The sequence below is a fragment of the Camellia sinensis genome, chromosome 8 (genome assembly GCF_055761805.1).
Source record: "Camellia sinensis isolate YWXY chromosome 8, ASM5576180v1, whole genome shotgun sequence".
Taxonomy (NCBI): domain Eukaryota; kingdom Viridiplantae; phylum Streptophyta; class Magnoliopsida; order Ericales; family Theaceae; genus Camellia; species Camellia sinensis.
In genome coordinates, this window is record NC_138968.1 from 61,701,248 (window position 1) to 61,720,052 (window position 18,805).

Here is an 18,805-nt window from a genome sequence, read left to right on the forward strand (position 1 = left end):
CTGGGTCTGTGGAAGAGTGAGTAAAGGTACACTATATTCTTCTTTTGGAGGAAATTCACTCCAGCCCTTGAGTTCATTATGTGCACCATAATACGTGAGCGGATCCTCTAGAGTGAATTCTCTGGAGTGATCTCCTAAAGTAGTTGATCGAACGGCTCAGAATAAAACTCACCAAAACGACGTCGTTTTGGTGAGTATTTTGAAAGAAAAAAAAAAAAAAAAAAAGTCAGATTTTTTGAAGGTTTTTTTACAGATCAACAATGGCTTCCATTGTTCATCATCATCACAACCCAACAACCTAAATCAGATTAACTCTCTCTCTCCATAAACGACTTCACCAAATCCGACAGGTCCACCGCCGTCTCCGGTGGTGAGTACTTGCTTCCGCTACTCTCGCAGAGCCTAGCGCCACTTCATCAAACGCCTCCGCCACCCTCTTGAACCTCGCTGCCATTGTTGATCTGCAAAAAAAACTTCAAAAAATCTGAATTTTTTTTTTTTTTTTCAAAATACTCACCAGTGGGGGAGGAGGGTGATGGAGAGAATGGATTTGAGAGAGAGTTATTGCTGTGATACGGAGTTGAAAGAGAGTTTGATTGGGTTGTTGGGTTGTGATGATGATGAACAATGGAAGCCATTGTTGATCTGTAAAAAAACCTTCAAAAAATCTGATTTTTTTTTTTTTTTTTTTTTTTTCAAAATACTCACCAAAACGACGTCGTTTTGGTGAGTTTTATTCTGCGCCGTTCGATCAACTACTTTAGGAGATCACTCCAGAGAATTCACTCTAGAGGATCCGCTCGCCCATGATACTGGGGATACCTTCCCCTGGGTCCCCCCAATGCTTCTTGCCATGTATCTATAGTGTGTATAGTATTGAGAGCAATCAGACCCATCTCTCTCTCTCTCTCTTAAATAAATCATTCTCTACACCTTTTGACCCCACACCAGCACCTCCTCTTTTCTTTTAGTAGACCACACCATCGATCAAAAAATTCTTTTGCATATAAAAAGACTCATTCATCTTCTTTTTTTGTTTTTGATATGCAAACTGACTGGCAACCACGAACCACCATCGATTGGGGTTCAGCAACCACCGATAGCATGTCATAGCCGCTCCTCCTCCTCACCAGCTTCACACTCACCTCCTTCGCCGTTGGGAAACCCCTCTTAGTGTCCTCTTACACTCCCCCATCTGTCTTTGCTTGCCATTGATGATTGAAGCTCCTTCATTATAGTTGTCTGTCATATTTAAATCAAATCTGACTAGATCTACATAAGATCCAGCCATATCTAAATAAAAAATGATCGTTGGAGCACAATCATCTCTCTATGTCTATCTCCTTTCTTCGAACTCTCGCTTTTTCTTTTTCTTTTTTTCTCTACTACACACTTTTTTTTCCCTGTTTTAATGGAGAAAATTTTCAAGTTTTGAACAAATATTTTTTTTAGTTTTAGTTATAGGATTTGAAAATTTTAAATTTTTACATTTTAAAGACACATTTCTATTTTTCTCTATGACTCCAGCATTTTTTCTCCTTTACTAAAACAACAAAAAAAATTTAGCAAATATTAACAAACTAAAAAGTTACAAACCCTTAGAAACTACTGATCAGAGATCTTCACCATTGCCGCGACATGAAATTATGTTTTGATAAATTTCAAACAAGCAAACTAATAATTTTTTCAATTTTGAGACAACAAATTTGTGGAGTTTTATGAGCAATAAATTCAAACTCTAAATATTTGTAATTTTTTGAACTAAAAATTATGTGTCGTGTATAATAAAGAATTCCCCCCTCCATATTTTGTGATGTCGGAGAGGATGTGGTTAAATTTTGCTATTTTTCACTCTAATTTCTCCCTTTATTTTTTTTTTCGACAATGTTCTGGACATTTCGGTGAGTCTTCGGCGAAATTCTCAACATTCAGCAACGTTCTGGACATTCTAGTGACTTCTGATGAAGTTCAGAACCTTCCAACGATACTCCTGCAATTTTTTGACAATGTTTTGAACATTCTAGTGAATCTTTAGCGGCGGTTTCACAGAAGTTCGGCGGTAGTGGATGTGGTAGCGATAGCGATAATGGAACATAAGGGTATTTTGGTCTTTAAATTTAAAATAAAAAAAAAGGATTATGTGGTTATAATTAAAAGTAAACTGGACTTTTTGATGTACTAAAAGATCAAAAGAACTTATTAATGCACCTATCTCCCTAAGAGAATTTTTCAGTAAATTTCCTTTTCTTTTTGATTTAGTGAGCCTTTTGAATTGGGAGTAGAATTTTTTATAAACAACTTCAAACTATTCAAATATAAGCGGGCAATTTGGGATTTTATTAAAACATTTTTAGGAGGCCTAAAGCGCTTTGTGGGCTTTGCCCCACAAAGCTAGATCTGAATTTTATCTATAAAATTGTCTAAAAATATTAAAATGTTATTCAAATTCATTCTACATATGGACTCTGTAATTCACTTATTCAATTCTTACCACACTTCATTTCATGACACGAATCTGGGACCAATATCTAGGTTTCTGACTTATTAAAGGGAAAATAGTAACACTACAATCTTAGAAATTTTACTCAGAAAATTATCCAAATATAAATGAAGTATAACAACAGGAAAAATTTTAGGTACCTCTAGTATTGCCCGAAATATTTTTTTTTTCTTTTGTTTTTCTTTTCTTTTTTAAAATTATATTCAAATTTATGTTACAAATATAATTGAAAAAGTGATCATGTGCATATATCATCATGTATCACATAAATAGGATCTACCATGTAATGCCTACTGGAATAATGAATTCTATTATCCATTCCATTCAAATGAAATTTTGTTTGGTTTGATTTTCACAAAAATTCTTTTTTTAACGTTTTGAAAAAAAATTAAAACTAAGTAGGTGTAGAAAATAAAAAATGGTCATCATTTTCATATGATTTTATCTTATTTAAATGTAGAAATAATTTTTAAAAATATAAAAATATCTTTTAAATATTTATTTTTATCGAATTATTATTATTATTATTATTTTTTTATAAATTCTGAAAATAGATTTCAAAAATGAAACCGGAGTTTCTAAGCCATTATTTATGTTTCTTGACAAATTCTCCAAACAAATTTCTAAGTTTACTTTTCTCAGAGAGTCAAGTCTTTTTTTCGGATTGCCAACATTAACAAAAATATTTATCAAATGGGAGTTATTCTTTGTAAAATAAATAAATTCCTTTTCTTAAATTTTTTTGGGTGAGCATTAATTGGATCAAATTAGGGTTTAGGCCAATCAAACCTAGAACAAAATTAAAAAAAAAAAAATCGAGCTAAATTTGACCTGACATCGAGGAATGTTTTATGCCAAACTTTATCTTAAAATTATATTACAATTCTAAGCTCACCCAATAAATTCATATATTAAATACAAATTAAATTTTAGTAGTATAAATAAAGAAATATAACTTTGTAATTAAGTTGGCATAATTATTTAATTTTTCTTCATTATATTTTAATTCCAAAATTTAATGGGTGCATTTTTCTTCTTAAGTGTACTTTCTTTATTCTAAAGAAAAACTTAAATAAATTAGCAAATATGTTCGTGCTTAAAGGCATTTCATTATTTCGACAACAACACTAGTTGCAACTATTCAGTCTTAACCCTTAACTGTCATAATAAACATTTATTTATTTATTTTTATAAGCACTAGATTTATTCGAGTTTAACACTCAACTATGTCTTCTTCTTCTTCTTCTTTTTTTTTTTAATTTTTTTTTTTATAAAATTTTGTGTGTGAATACCCTCAACTATGCCACATAACACATTTTTAGAAAACTAATTTAATGTATTTAGCCTCCGTTTGGGAAGTGGGTTGGCTTTTTGGCTTTTTTGGCTATTTTAGCCTGGGCTAAAAAGCTTGGTTTGGGAAGGACTTTTTGGCTTTTTGGCTTTTTTGACTTTTTTTGTGAGAGAAGAGTGTAATGATTATGGGTTGGATGTGATGTTTTGTTTGTTGTGGCTAAAATAGCCTGTTTTGTCTAGCGAAATTGTTCATGTTTGAACACATTTCATCATTTGAGAAACAATGCTAATAGTTGGATTTAGGAGAAATTACCAAAAAAGTTCTAGAATTTGACTGTTGTAACAAAATAAATTATAATTTTGGATAAATTACACTTTGCACCCCTGCACTTTGCACCAAATCTTACTTTGGCTCCTACACATGACATCATATGGTTAACCCCTGCACTTCTGGTCAAATTCCACTTTGGTCCCTATATATGAAATTGTGACGGTCAACCTTCTATACTTTTGGTAAACTCTTACTTTGGTTCCTATACAAGTATCAATGTTCTCTTTCTGTTACACAATTATTTAAATCCTTAACAGAATATAATCATGTGATAAAAATGTGACTACAACACGAGGGTAAGAAAGAAAAATCATCTATATTTTATCCTAAAATTTAGATCAAAATATGATTGTATGAGGCTAAAATAAAACACAAATTGTGAACAATTAAAAAGATAAACTAGGATTTTGCATAATTGAAATTACGGAACTTTATTTTTCACTGTAACAGTCTTCTGTCTATTCATCTTTCTTTCTCTTTATTTTTTTGTTGCATTTTTTTTTTAATTTCAAAAGCTCTACTTTCTTGCATTTTCATCCCAATTTTTACCATACGAACATATATATAATATATATCTATATATATTGTATTATATAACTCTCATGTGTTTATCACGTAGGACAAAGTGTATTGGTGGAAAATATGGATGATTTTCCTCTCTTACCCTCGTTTCGTAGTTCCATTTTTGTCACATCACTAAATTTTGTTAAAAATTTAAAAATAAAACAACAAAAGAGGGATATTAACACTTGTGCAAGGACCAAAGTGGGATTTGAGTAAAAGTGCAGAGGGTTGACTGTCACGATTTCATGTGTAGGGACCAAAGTGGGATTTGGCCAAAAGTGTAGGGATTAACTGTCATGATTTCATGTATAGGGGCCAAAGTGAGATTTGATGCAAAGTGTAGGGGTGCAAAGTGTAATTAACCCTATAATTTTTTAATTTTGTCGATTTAAATCCTAAATTATTTATTTATTTATTTTATCTAAGCCATCTACCTATTTTCATAACGTATAACATACGGAAAAATTTGTATTTTAGTTATTAAACTCAATAAAAAATGGTATTTTAGACATTTTATGTACATCTATATTGAGTTTAATATTTAAAATACTATTTTTCTGTCAATTTTACTTAACAAAAATATATTGTGATTTAGATTAAAAACAAATCAAAAGATTATGATTTAAATTGATAAAATTAAAAATTTGAAATTTATTTTGTTATAAAGGTCAAGCTCTGAGGGCTTTTTTGAAATTTTCTTTTAAATTTAATCTTAACCCTCAACTATGTCATATAAAACATTTTTCATAAATGTTAGATTTATTTAATCTTAATTCTCAATTATTCACATTTTCAAAATCTGATATTTTTATTTAATACATCTATAATATTATATATATAGGTTAACTTGGCATGGATGTCACGAAAATTCAATTTTTCAAACTACCCTATCTATGTGTTAACTTGAGTTTTTTTTTTTTTTTTAAATATTCCAAAAAAAAAAAAAAAAACTATTTAGAGAATTCACCTACTTTTCAAACTATTTGAGAAACTAACCTGCTTTTTGAAATCGCATGTTGAACATGCAATTTCATCATGTCATCATAAATTACATTTTGAAAATGTGATTTCAAAAAGCAAGTTAGTTTTCCAAATAGTTGGAAAAGTGGGTCAATTCTCTAAATATATATATATATATATATATATTTAGAATATTAAAAAAAAAAAAAAACTTGTGTTAACTTGGCATGGATGTCACAAAAATTTGATTTTTGAAAACACCCTCAAGTGCAATTTTGTAATTACAAACAACCTCTCTATAATCTATACTATTTAATAAAGCAAACACTAAATTTGGTGTCCTGAAGCCTTACAAATGTTACTTAATGTCAGTTACTCTCTTATGGAAACAAACAATTACAAAACCACATTCTAAAATTACTCAACTCCCTCTCTTTCTTATCTTTGTAACCTCCTTGCTCTCTCTCAATTCAAATATATACAACAATACGTTAATATCTATACATACACATTCATATAAACATTATAGAGAAAATATTGGAAGAGGGGAAGGATTCGTGGGCACATATCATAATCAATCACTGCATTGGGTTGAGAGATAGAGATAGAATTTAAGAGAGAAGGAAGAAAGAGCACATAGTATGGTTTAATAATCAAATCTATAGATTGGCTTGAGTTCTACTACAGAAAAAAAAAATGTTCGTCATGAGAGATGCCTTGATTTGATGCACTTCTACTATATGGTAAAAGTATTGCAAGGCTTTTATTTGTAGATTACATTAAAAGCATGATTTTTATATTTAAGTTTGATAAAGAACATTGAGTTATTTTTTTCTATTTACAATTGGTATTTCAATTGTTAGTACATCTCTATAAAGATGGAAGGAAGGATCATAAGGATCAAATAAATTTCACATAACCTTTAAAGACTAATTACATTTAACTAGTGAATGTGAATTGGAACAAAATGACTAATCATATCCCTAGTGCATTAAAATTGAAAAAAAAAATAATTATACTAAGAGTTTTAACTAACTTGCATTATATGCTGGGTGGGTTGGAGGTGTTTTTAGATTGGAGATATAAGATAAATTTGTTTGTGCATTATATAATGATATTAATTGGCTGAGATTAAATCTATGAAATTATATAAAAATCTTATTCTATATAGAATATAACTTTGTTATTTTTGTAATCCTTTTATTTTCAATCTCATGGGATTAAATATCAATAAAATACCAACTCAAGCATTAGAAAGGTTTCATAGTCTTATAAAATTCTTAATTCTTAGCAAAATTTTAAATTGGAGTGAGTTTCTCTCATGTTAAGATCTCAACATGACAAAACTTAAGGGACCTACAGGGCCCACTACGGGTCCTGTGTTAATAATTTGAACCGTTCATTTTGTAGAGTCTGTAATATATATCATCTATGAAAAAAATTAGTTCGATTCGATAATCATAATTGTTTTTTATTTTATTGCATTTGTCTTTGAAAAAATGGTTGACAAATATACATTTAAAATTGACCATCCATTTTCTTAGAGACAAATGTAATAAAATAAAAATATTACAATTATTAGATCACTCTAAATTTTTTCATGAACAACATACAATGTGGATCTTAGAAATTGAATGATTCAAATTATCAAAACGAAATCCGTATTGAAGCTCACAAGTCCCTCAAATTTTGTCATATTAAAATCCTAACATGAAATAACCCAACCCTTTTAAAATAGACATAATTTTTGTAGACACAGCTCACTGTTAATTGAGTCTCGTCTTTCATGTCACACACCAAACCCGGGTATAACCGGCAGTGGCCCACAGAGCCTTTGCCCAAGGCACACGTAAGCCTAAATACAAATTCAAAATCACAAAGAATAAATGTGATGATAGCACAGAAATAAATAAATCAAGACCCAATCTAGTGACAAGTCACAAGTATAAATGGTAAAACCAACCATAACCAACTTCCAAAAATATATCGTAAATGGAACACGCCCACAAAATAAAATAATTCTAAATAAAATTCAACCACAATGTATGCACAAAACTGACATAACAAGCTAAAACAAAATCAATGAATGTTCTAGAGGTCCATGCAATTGAGTCCCCGCTACTCCATGAGTTCACTCTAAGTCCTTCTAACACCTGGAAATGATAAACAACTAAGTCAGCTGATAACTCAATGAGTAGCAACATGGATAGTAAATAGAGTTCTGAAAACAAGGTTCAATTCCAAAATAAGATATATATCACAGAAGCTAGATTGACATACAGTTTGTTAAAGACAATCTATTTCAAATGAAGGTTTCACAGTTCAACAGTTAAAATACTTAAGTCTCTCAAGAACATGATAAATGACATTTTTCAATTAAAACAGATTACAACATGAACACCAATAATTTTCTGGGTACCAAGAAATAATAAGTAACATGCTACACAGTTCTCAAGGCTATAAGCCCCGTTGGATCTAATACCGAACTAAGAGTCATCCTCAAGGTGGCAACCTGGCCTTTTCTCTAAGACGATCCGATTGAAGGTCACCTAGCTTAACCTAGGTCTTTTCCTTACAATCGTTGAGCACTAGAGTCATCACGGCTCAACTCGGATCTGTTCCCTAGTGGCCAAAGTCACCACACACATGTACAGTGGAATAATTTCCCTAGACTAAAATATACAGATGGTCCCAATAATCAACACACATCAGTTTCGCAAAACATGGTAGTTCACCATTATAAACATAAGACCAAAACAAATAGTTTACAGTATGTCAAGTTCACACATGTTTCAGAAATAATTTGATTCTATTGATAATATAATAATTTATCAAAATAGTTTAGTCTTGAAACAACAATTTAATTTTCCAACAGTTCAGGGTAGGGGAACATTTATAAAAATATGTAGCATGAAACTACTCACCTGTAAACGAAATAATATACTTCTCGAATAGAGTATGAAAGTCCAACTAGTGCCCTAAACCAAGTATGAAGACTACACGTCACCACTAATTTAAAAATACTAAAGAGAATAATAAATTAAGTACCCCACACTAAAGCGCACTAACACGGCTCAACCCCACTCACCGTTACACTTAAATAATACCTAAATTCATGTTCTTCAAGGTCTAAAATTACCCAAGACATGGGTTCCGATCGAAACTTAACTAAAAGTAACTTTAAGATAAAACAGAGTTTTAAACAAGTTTTTCCAATCTATTTGTTAACTTTGAAAATTACAAAACCCACTACACGCTATTTGGAAAATTCCAAAACCCTCTAGATAACAACTAATATATCCTAAGTTTCAAACTCAATTGGTTTTACTTGATTTACTTGTCAAAATAATGTTTTACAATTAATTATATCCAACTAGATTATTTTCTGCAGCACTTTAAAGAAAATAATGGTTCTCTTAGTATACACGAGCAATCAATGTAAGGCCAAAAATTTACGAAACTAAACTCGTAACCGGTTCTAGTGGAACTAATTTGATAATTTTTGGATGTATATCCAAAGAGAACGACACTCCCGAACTTACTGTTTTACACTAGTTTTCTGGACAGATTTGAACGCACCAGTTAATAAAGATTTTGACTCCCAAAAATTATGAGAAAATTCAAATGTGGAATTAAAAATGTAATTAATCTACTGTAAAAATTTCAGTTCAAAATTAATTCGTTTGATATGGTTTCTTGATTTTTAAAGTTTGTGATTCTATATAGAATTTTTAGACTAAGAATTACACCATTCTTTATACATGAATTTAACTCCATCGTAGCATATCCAATCCACCAATTAAATATAAAGAAATAAGAAAACCCCACCTGCATACCTTTATATTTTTAGTTACATACATTGTGACAACCCCGCCACGTATAATATTTTATATTTGGTTAATTAAGGAGATTTGGGATTTTAATTAGTCGTTATCCTAATTTAGTTTGGGATTTATGATAATTGTGGAATCTGATTCGTATATGATTCTTTTAAAGATTTATTTTGCAATTAGAAATTAAGGGTCCAAATGGCTTAAGGACGTGAAATTAAGAAGTTGAATCAATTTAATTTTTAATTACGGACCCATTTGGGAGTTTAATTAAATGTTCGATTCAGTTTAGTAGAATTGAGATTCGATTACTTAGGTCTGAATTGGAGTTAATTAGGTTAATTAAATTATGAGGATTGAGAATTGTGATTATTACGAATTAAATTTATTTATGGGGTGTCCAATTTGAATATGTAATTTATTGACGAAAATTTGGAATCTGATTAGAAATTGAAGGCCTAAATGGTTTGAGAAATCAAATTGATGATGACAATAAGTTTAATTTAATATTTGGAGCCTTTTGGGAGTTTGATTAAAAAAAAAAAAAAAAATCTGATTCAGATTAATAAATTTAAATATTATTAATTGGGCTCTAAAGGAAGTCAAATTAGACTAATTAAATTAAGTGGGATTTGGGATTAGTCATGATTGATTTAATTATGTGTTAATCAAGATTTATTAAGTTTAAGTGTTGCTTAGTTAAATTAATTTTGATCATACAGTAAATTGTAGAATAATCTAGAATTGGGTGTGTTTGTGGGTGTGTGTGCGTTGAGAAAATCTGGATGTGAAAAGAAGGCTGTGTGTGTGTTTATTCATTGTTTATACGTTGTATTAGATAGAGCCCATTGAATTCATTCTTTGACATTCAGGAAGAGAGCTTGAGTCGTAAAGAGAGAAAGGCCCAGAGAGAGAGAGAGAGAGAGAGAGAGAGAGAAGGAAGGAACTCAAGGCTTGAGAATTGAAGGAAGAACAAAGGAGAAGAGGGTTTTGTGGGATACCAAGAGTCAAGCAAAAAAAAAAATTGTGGAAAAATCATCATAAGGTAAGAAATTTCATCTTTTTTTTAGTATAGTTAAAATAATCTAGACATAAATTGATTCAAGATGGATTTTTAGAGGATTAAAAATGAAGATTTGAAGATTAATTATTTAAATTGGGTTTTACATATTTTGAGTTAAAGATGATGAAATTTTTCTATTTTAGATCTATTATGATTTGGGTTTGATTGTTGAGTTTTATACTCTCAATCAGTTTCTATGAGTGTTTTACATGTAGAAAAATGATCAATTTGATGGTTGTTTTGGAGATTAAGATTTGGGTTAATCTAGGGTTTGAATGTGATGTAAAAATTGGGGATTTTGGTGTTAGGAAATTTATATGTTGAAATTGACTTGATAAATGGTAGATTGGGTATCTCTATGTTCTATGGAGGAATTTTATAAATGATTGAAGTGGTTTTACTTAAGTTGTTGAGTTTATGAAAATGTTGATTTTTGACTTTTGTAGTTAATTGATGGTGGTATTGTGCATATAAATTGATTGGATATTTAAAAAGTTTATTAGCTCAAAAAAATGTACAAGGGATGGGTGTTGTGGAGATTGGGTAAGAAGTTTGTTTGGGTGACTTGAAGTTGGAGGAGTTCTTTAGCTTGTCATTCCATAGCATGTCTTATTTAGGATAAATTTTGTAGATGTTGTAATTTTCATTGAAAGTTTTTCCTTAATTTTAGATCCTATTTACCAATTGTTAGGACTGGAGGGAGGCGTCTCTACACCTCTTGGGAATTAATTCGTAGAGTTTCAATCTATGCTTTTGCTAATTTGGAGGTGAGTATACTTACCATGGAAATTACCTTACCTCTATCTTTATTACAAAGTTTGAAAATAATTTTTGAATTAAAGGAAATGAATAATACATTTCATCATGATATATGTATAAAAAGAAAATCTAAAAATTTATTGAGGCCAAGGGTTGAGTTTTAATAAAGATATGATTTCATTTGTATAATGAAGCATTAATTTTTTTATGAGAATTTATTTAAGTTGAGTCTTTCAAATTTTATGATGATGATGATTGAATGACAGTGAAATGTTATGTGAGGGTATTTATTTTATTGATCATATAACCGAATATAGCCTTTGGGGCCACAAGGGCCAAAATGCTTTGGGGTCCTGGGGACCGAAATGTTTTAAGGACCATAAGGGTCGTTGTATGTATAAGGGGTCCCGGGGACCGAAACATTGAAACGAGAATTGAAGTGCTACGATGACATGAGCTATGTTCCTATGGTTATGTTTTGGGTAACGGTACCGTCACCACCTAAGTCGCGAGGTAACGCGATCCTAAGGCTATGTAGTGGATTGTATGATGGACAGGAAATCTTAATGTATTGAAAAGTTATATTTTTTGTTTACTTTCATTATCCAAATGTATTTTTTTTTCTGCCTTATGAGATTCCTTGGAAAAATCTTGATAACGTTTTATGAAAATTGTATTTCATCATTTTTATTTTTATTTTGTATAAATTTAAGTCCAATTAAGCTCTTATGTTTAGTATCTTTATTTTGAACCCTATTGGTAGGAGCAAGTTTTATAACTCCATGGTATTGGTATACTCATTGGGCTTTAGCTCATTCTTTTAAATAATTTTTTTTCAGATTCATAGACTTTTGTGTGGCTCGCCTCAACTTGGAAGACTAGAATTTTTTTGAAGGATCACAGGTGGGCATCTTGTGGTTGAGGTTTTGCTTAGGGTCATTCTAGGATGTAAGCTTACCCTTTTTTTTTATGAAGGAGGTTGATTGCAAATATTGCTTATGAAGTTGGATGTATTGATGGATTCGTGATTAGTATGTATTATATTTTTTTTGGGGAGGAAATGCTTGGGAACTATCTTGTAGCATGATAATACTTTTTTGTCTTTGAATAGATCATCTCATATATGTTAGGCAATTGAAAGGTCTTATGCACTTTTGGTGATGTGGTGATGTGATGTAAGAATTATACAGGAATTGTGGTGTAAAGGTGCTATAGCGTTTGAGGTGCACCCTCTTGGCAGGGTTTTGCCTTGCCAAGATTGGGTCGTTACATTTTTGGTATCAGAGCACGAGTTAATATCTCACACACGAGTCCATTGAGCGTTAGAATGTCTAGAACGGAATTAAGTTGCATGCATCTAATAAGTAAGTGATAAGTTGTGCACTTGGGAATATATGTGTTTGTGTAATAGATTTAAGTATTAAAACCAAGAATTAAGAGTTGTAGGGTATTTTGTTGCTTATAAGAGGACCGAAATGTGTTTGTTTAATAAGTGTGGTATTGAGGCTAAGAGCCAAGAACTATTGAGGAACTTTTTCACATTATAAGTAAATATTAGTGAGTACAAGTATAATGATCTGCGAGAATGTAGTATTATAAGAACTAAAGGTTATTTTGGAATTTCAATGATTAAGAAGGACTGGGATATGTGTGTTCAACAAGTTTAGTGTTGAAGATAAAGAGTTATTGTGAAACTTTCTTTTTATGCTGTAAGGGAAATGTAATTTTTGATCATAGCACATTGGTGAGTACATGCATATTGATTCATGTGAACACAGTATTAAACAGAATTAAAAGTTTTTGATGGAAGTTAGGAAGGCTATGTGGTTAAATGTAAAATTAGACTATGAGAACATTTTAGGAAGTTAAAGTATTTGATGATTAATGAAGTGTGTCGAACTATGGTGATTGAGAGTTAGAAAACTATTTGATATGAAGATGATATGCTATTTTGGTGAAGGACCTACTATATGAACCATGGAAGTTCATACTTATGTTGATGACCTTGAAAGTCCGATTAGAATCACGTTCGGCCAACATAGTTTCGAATCGGAAATTCTTGATCAACTTCATGGGAATGAATAGGTTGCCCTACCAATCTCTTTGCAAAAAAAAAAAAGAATTGTTTAATTATGGTTGAATTTGTGATGTATGATTTAGGTTATCCAATATTACCCCGAATGCTATCTATCTTGTCTTGTGACTCTAAGAAAAGATAATGAGAAGAAAGAACGAAATGGAAGTTGAGTCTATGTTGGAGCAATTGGGCAAAATAGAGGAAGTGTTAAGAAATATAATGAAAGCTAGGCAATAATGCTATGGGAAACTGCAAGATTATAAGAAAAGTAAAGTGTTAAGTCAAAGAAGGAATTACATAATATGTTTGAGAAGCAGAGTATTAAGTGTTAAGCAAAGTTTGGAGTGGTAAGAAATTTTAAGCAAGATATAAGTTCATTCCCCAAATGTTCGATTTGTTGCAAATATTATAACGGGGTATATCATCGAATTTTAAGAGCATACTACAAATATGGAGAGATAGAACAACTAACGAAGGATTATTTAGGAGTAATAAAATTTTAAGGAGATTTCAAGTCAGCCAGTCAGTTTAAAGATTAGTTTCTAACCCAATTGCTAAGTAAAGGAGCACTTCAAGCATGTGTATGGAATTTTGAGTTGTTATATCATATATGTTTTGGGATATGTGAATCTTTCCTACCTAATGTTTGGCAGACATAAGATACATTTACTTGGATTTTGGAACTCCATCTGAAAATGCTAAGAATATTAGAGTATGACCAAGACTTAGATTTATTGTAAAGAAGCCTGTATCTAGTACTACTACTTAGAAGAGTTATTGCGAAATGAAAAGCAAGAAAATATTTTTGCCGAAGTTATAAATGCATATTTCTTAAGAACCTCTTAGGACAAAGAATTTGAATTGACTAACTTGCAAAGGATTGAGAAAGATAAAATTTGGTTTCAAAATACTTTGATGATAGCTTTGATGCTACTGGATGGTTGAAGTAAGTTATACATGCATACAAGAGAATTGGACAATTTAGAATTTATTTGCTTAGGCATTTGGAGCCCAATATGAGATTGTTAAGACAATTAGAATAAGATTGTTATTTCGGGTACCTCAACTAATTGTGAGTAAAGTGTCCACACGTTAATTGATTCAAGACCCATCCATTCATTTGAAGCTAATTGTTATAAGCTGAATGTATCATTGGAAATATTATTATATAATAATAAATAACTAAATAAAAAATGTTTTTTTCGTTAGTTAGAGAATTATATTACTTGGGAACTTGTACTATGATTATGGTTCAATATGGACCCTAGAATGTAACGTTTTGAGTGAATGGATTTTCTATCTCTCAAGTGGATGTGATCATACACCTAAGCGAGTCGTCTTTGACTTTTGAGATTAAACAGTTATTTTGTGGAACCAATGGAGTAAAACCCCAGCCTATTTGATTTGTCAATAAGGCCATTGTGGTCCGAGTATTTGTGGACCCAAAAAAAAAAAAAAAATTGAATTTGTCATTAAGGCTGTGTTAAATACTTAGTCTATTTTGGAGACTTCATATGAGATGTCAATAATGGAGTATTTTGATTTATTTGAAGTTAAGTTGGATCACGAATATCATTTGTGATTGATCCTCAATGAATTGGAGACGTGTGGATTATTTGGCGATATGTGAATTATTGGAGACATGTGAATGGATGACTAGAAGTATATGAATTAAGTGATTGACGAGAATAGTACATTGTGATTAATATGTTTCATGGTTTAATGTTATGAGGTTGATTTCAAGGTCTAGTACATATTATTGATTACTGAATGACCCTTGATGACAATATAGATTATGATGAATCACCTATTTGGGTTATTAACCAACAAATAAATGAGAATGAGTCGAACTCCTGTGATGAGAAAATCGAATGGTAAGAAAGTTACTTCGAAAGGAGGAATGAAATGAAGCAAAGCTATTTGATTCGTTTTTAAGTACAAGTGACTTAAGTTTGGAGGACCAAACTTTCTAAGGGGGAGAGATTGTGACAACCCCGCCACGTATAATATTTTATATTTGGTTAATTAAGGAGATTTGGGATTTTAATTAGTCGTTATCCTAATTTAGTTTGGGATTTATGATAATTGTGGAATCTGATTCGTATATGATTCTTTTAAAGATTTATTTTGCAATTAGAAATTAAGGGTCCAAATGGCTTAAGGACGTGAAATTAAGAAGTTGAATCAATTTAATTTTTAATTACGGACCCATTTGGGAGTTTAATTAAATGTTCGATTCAGTTTAGTAGAATTGAGATTCGATTACTTAGGTCTGAATTGGAGTTAATTAGGTTAATTAAATTATGAGGATTGAGAATTGTGATTATTACGAATTAAATTTATTTATGGGGTGTCCAATTTGAATATGTAATTTATTGACGAAAATTTGGAATCTGATTAGAAATTGAAGGCCTAAATGGTTTGAGAAATCAAATTGATGATGACAATAAGTTTAATTTAATATTTGGAGCCTTTTGGGAGTTTGATTAAAAAAAAAAAAAAAAATCTGATTCAGATTAATAAATTTAAATATTATTAATTGGGCTCTAAAGGAAGTCAAATTAGACTAATTAAATTAAGTGGGATTTGGGATTAGTCATGATTGATTTAATTATGTGTTAATCAAGATTTATTAAGTTTAAGTGTTGCTTAGTTAAATTAATTTTGATCATACAGTAAATTGTAGAATAATCTAGAATTGGGTGTGTTTGTGGGTGTGTGTGCGTTGAGAAAATCTGGATGTGAAAAGAAGGCTGTGTGTGTGTTTATTCATTGTTTATACGTTGTATTAGATAGAGCCCATTGAATTCATTCTTTGACATTCAGGAAGAGAGCTTGAGTCGTAAAGAGAGAAAGGCCCAGAGAGAGAGAGAGAGAGAGAGAGAGAGAGAAGGAAGGAACTCAAGGCTTGAGAATTGAAGGAAGAACAAAGGAGAAGAGGGTTTTGTGGGATACCAAGAGTCAAGCAAAAAAAAAATTGTGGAAAAATCATCATAAGGTAAGAAATTTCATCTTTTTTTTAGTATAGTTAAAATAATCTAGACATAAATTGATTCAAGATGGATTTTTAGAGGATTAAAAATGAAGATTTGAAGATTAATTATTTAAATTGGGTTTTACATATTTTGAGTTAAAGATGATGAAATTTTTCTATTTTAGATCTATTATGATTTGGGTTTGATTGTTGAGTTTTATACTCTCAATCAGTTTCTATGAGTGTTTTACATGTAGAAAAATGATCAATTTGATGGTTGTTTTGGAGATTAAGATTTGGGTTAATCTAGGGTTTGAATGTGATGTAAAAATTGGGGATTTTGGTGTTAGGAAATTTATATGTTGAAATTGACTTGATAAATGGTAGATTGGGTATCTCTATGTTCTATGGAGGAATTTTATAAATGATTGAAGTGGTTTTACTTAAGTTGTTGAGTTTATGAAAATGTTGATTTTTGACTTTTGTAGTTAATTGATGGTGGTATTGTGCATATAAATTGATTGGATATTTAAAAAGTTTATTAGCTCAAAAAAATGTACAAAGGATGGGTGTTGTGGAGATTGGGTAAGAAGTTTGTTTGGGTGACTTGAAGTTGGAGGAGTTCTTTAGCTTGTCATTCCATAGCATGTCTTATTTAGGATAAATTTTGTAGATGTTGTAATTTTCATTGAAAGTTTTTCCTTAATTTTAGATCCTATTTACCAATTGTTAGGACTGGAGGGAGGCGTCTCTACACCTCTTGGGAATTAATTCGTAGAGTTTCAATCTATGCTTTTGCTAATTTGGAGGTGAGTATACTTACCATGGAAATTACCTTACCTCTATCTTTATTACAAAGTTTGAAAATAATTTTTGAATTAAAGGAAATGAATAATACATTTCATCATGATATATGTATAAAAAGAAAATCTAAAAATTTATTGAGGCCAAGGGTTGAGTTTTAATAAAGATATGATTTCATTTGTATAATGAAGCATTAATTTTTTTATGAGAATTTATTTAAGTTGAGTCTTTCAAATTTTATGATGATGATGATTGAATGACAGTGAAATGTTATGTGAGGGTATTTATTTTATTGATCATATAACCGAATATAGCCTTTGGGGCCACAAGGGCCAAAATGCTTTGGGGTCCTGGGGACCGAAATGTTTTAAGGACCATAAGGGTCGTTGTATGTATAAGGGGTCCCGGGGACCGAAACATTGAAACGAGAATTGAAGTGCTACGATGACATGAGCTATGTTCCTATGGTTATGTTTTGGGTAACGGTACCGTCACCACCTAAGTCGCGAGGTAACGCGATCCTAAGGCTATGTAGTGGATTGTATGATGGACAGGAAATCTTAATGTATTGAAAAGTTATATTTTTTGTTTACTTTCATTATCCAAATGTATTTTTTTTTCTGCCTTATGAGATTCCTTGGAAAAATCTTGATAACGTTTTATGAAAATTGTATTTCATCATTTTTATTTTTATTTTGTATAAATTTAAGTCCAATTAAGCTCTTATGTTTAGTATCTTTATTTTGAACCCTATTGGTAGGAGCAAGTTTTATAACTCCATGGTATTGGTATACTCATTGGGCTTTAGCTCATTCTTTTAAATAATTTTTTTTCAGATTCATAGACTTTTGTGTGGCTCGCCTCAACTTGGAAGACTAGAATTTTTTTGAAGGATCACAGGTGGGCATCTTGTGGTTGAGGTTTTGCTTAGGGTCATTCTAGGATGTAAGCTTACCCTTTTTTTTTATGAAGGAGGTTGATTGCAAATATTGCTTATGAAGTTGGATGTATTGATGGATTCGTGATTAGTATGTATTATATTTTTTTTGGGGAGGAAATGCTTGGGAACTATCTTGTAGCATGATAATACTTTTTTGTCTTTGAATAGATCATCTCATATATGTTAGGCAATTGAAAGGTCTTATGCACTTTTGGTGATGTGGTGATGTGATGTAAGAATTATACAGGAATTGTGGTGTAAAGGTGCTATAGCGTTTGAGGTGCACCCTCTTGGCAGGGTTTTGCCTTGCCAAGATTGGGTCGTTACATACATAGAAATCTAAATAATATCCCTACATATCTAATCATCAAAACACACCACAACAGCCCTATTACTTCACACCTACCATACCCAACAATTCCTTTGCCACAGATGCACTACTCTCACACAAACCAATTGAGATACACATGTAATATATATATTTTTTTGAACAGAAACTGACCCTTGAGCAAAGCAGCACCAGGCCAAACCATACCATTTCAGGCCACCAGCAGCAACCATCATAATAGAACAGAACAGACCCTTTAGATAATACAACCTTACATTCTCCTACCCAAACAAAATCTGATTTACTCCAGATTATGCAGAAAATCAGTTACAGAAAAAGGAAGATCTGAGGACGTGGATTTTAACCAGATTGCAAGCCTAAT

At 31.1% G+C, this 18,805-nt stretch overlaps 2 long non-coding RNA genes across 2 annotated transcripts; both read left to right on the plus strand.

Annotated features, from left to right (window-relative positions):
* Positions 1-10,298: 10,298 nt before the first annotated feature.
* Positions 10,299-12,430, plus strand: LOC145796950 (uncharacterized). The gene is made up of 3 exons (XR_014337743.1): positions 10,299-10,523; positions 11,233-11,308; positions 12,140-12,430. It is a non-coding gene; the product is annotated as an uncharacterized LOC145796950 (long non-coding RNA).
* A 3,751-nt stretch (positions 12,431-16,181) lies between these two features.
* LOC145796951 (uncharacterized) lies at positions 16,182-18,305 on the plus strand. Its single transcript, XR_014337744.1, has 3 exons — positions 16,182-16,375; positions 17,085-17,160; positions 17,992-18,305. It is a non-coding gene; the product is annotated as an uncharacterized LOC145796951 (long non-coding RNA).
* The last annotated feature ends 500 nt before the right edge of the window (positions 18,306-18,805 follow it).